A 2,744-nucleotide genomic window follows, 5' to 3' on the forward strand; every position below is an offset into this window, starting at 1 on the left:
CGTGTATGACATATGGACAACATATCACCTGCACGTACATATGGAAGACAACATATCACCTGCACGTGTATGACATATGGAAGACAACATATCACCTGCACGTGTATGACATATGGAAGACAACATATCACCTGCACGTGTATGACATATGGAAGACAACATATCACCTGCACGTGTATGACATATGGAAGACAACATATCACCTGCACGTGTATGACATATGGAAGACAACATATCACCTGCACGTGTATGACATATGGAAGACAACATATCACCTGCACGTGTATGACATATGGAAGACAACATATCACCTGCACGTGTATGACATATGGAAGACAACATATCACCTGCACGTGTATGACATATGGAAGACAACATATCACCTGCACGTGTATGACATATGGAAGACAACATATCACCTGCACGTGTATGACATATGGAAGACAACATATCACCTGCACGTGTATGACATACGGAAGACAACATATCACCTGCACGTGTATGACATACGGAAGACAACATATCACCTGCACGTGTATGACATATGGAAGACAATATATCATCAGCACGTGTTTGACATATGGAAGACAACATATCACCTGCACGTGTATGACATATGGAATATAACATATCACCTGCACGTGTATGACATATGGAAGACATCATATCACCTGCACGTGTATCACATATGGAAAACAACATCACCTGCACGTGTATCACATATGGAAAACAAAATCACCTGCACGTGTATGACATATGGAATATAAAATATCACCTGCACGTGTATAACATACGGAAGACAACATATCACCTGCACGTGTATGACATACGGAAGACAACATATCACCTGCACGTCTATGACATACGGAAGACAACATATCACCTGCACGTGTATGACATACGGAAGACAACATATCACCTGCACGTGTATGACATATGGAAGACAATATATCACCTGCACGTGTTTGACATATGGAAGACAATATATCATCTGCACGTGTATGACATATGGAAGAAAACATATCACCTGCACGTGTATAACATACGGAAGACAACATATCACCTGCACGTGTATAACATACGGAAGACAACATATCACCTGCACGTGTATGACATACGGAAGACAACATATCACCTGCACGTGTATAACATATGGTGTAGATAACATATCACCTGCACGTGTATGACATACGCACGTGTATGACATATGGAAGACAACATCACCTGCACGTGTATGACATACGGAAGACAACATATCACCTGCACGTGTATGACATATGGAAGATAACATATCACCTGCACGTGTATGACATATGGAATATAACATATCACCTGCACGTGTATGACATATGGAAGATAACATATCACCTGCACGTGTATGACATACGGAAGACAACATATCACCTGCACGTGTATGACATATGGAATATAACATATCACCTGCACCTGTATGACATACGGAAGAAAACATATCACCTGCACGTGTATGACATATGGAAGAGAACATATCACCTGCACGTGTATGACATATGGAAGAGAACATATCACCTGCACGTGTATAACATACGGAAGACAACATATCACCTGCACGTGTATAACATACGGAAGACAACATATCACCTGCACGTGTATGACATACGGAAGACAACATATCACCTGCACGTGTATGACATACGGAAGACAACATATCACCTGCACGTGTATGACATACGGAAGACAACATATCACCTGCACGTGTATGACATACGGAAGACAACATATCACCTGCACGTGTATGACATATGGAAGACAATATATCATCTGCACGTGTTTGACATATGGAAGACAATATATCATCTGCACGTGTATGACATATGGAAGAAAACATATCACCTGCACGTGTATAACATACGGAAGACAACATATCACCTGCACGTGTATAACATACGGAAGACAACATATCACCTGCACGTGTATAACATACGGAAGACAACATATCACCTGCACGTGTATAACATTGGGAAGATAACATATCACCTGCACGTGTATGACATACGGATCACCTGCACGTGTATTACATATGGAAAACAACATCACCTGCACGTGTATGACACATGGAATATAACATATCACCAGCACGTGTATGACATATGGAATATAACATATCACCTGCACGTGTATGACATATGGAATATAACATATCACCTGCACGTGTATGACATATGGAATATAACATATCACCTGCACCTGTATGACATACGGAAGAAAACATATCACCTGCACGTGTATGACATATGGAATATAACATATCACCTGCACCTGTATGACATACAGAAGAAAACATATCACCTGCACGTGTATGACATATGGAAGAGAACATATCACCTGCACGTGTATGACATACGGAAGACAACATATCACCTGCACGTGTATAACATACGGAAGACAACATATCACCTGCACGTGTATAACATACGGAAGACAACATATCACCTGCACGTGTATGACATACGGAAGACAACATATCACCTGCACGTGTATGACATATGGAAGACAATATATCACCTGCACGTGTTTGACATATGGAAGACAACATATCACCTGCACGTGTATGACATATGGAAGACAACATATCACCTGCACGTGTATGACATATGGAAAACAACATCATCTGCATGTGTATGACATATGAAATATAACATATCACCTGCACGTGTATAACATACGGAAGACAACATATCACCTGCACGTGTATATACATTGGG

This window comes from Tachypleus tridentatus, chromosome 1 (genome assembly GCF_004210375.1).
Source record: "Tachypleus tridentatus isolate NWPU-2018 chromosome 1, ASM421037v1, whole genome shotgun sequence".
Lineage (NCBI taxonomy): Eukaryota > Metazoa > Arthropoda > Merostomata > Xiphosura > Limulidae > Tachypleus > Tachypleus tridentatus.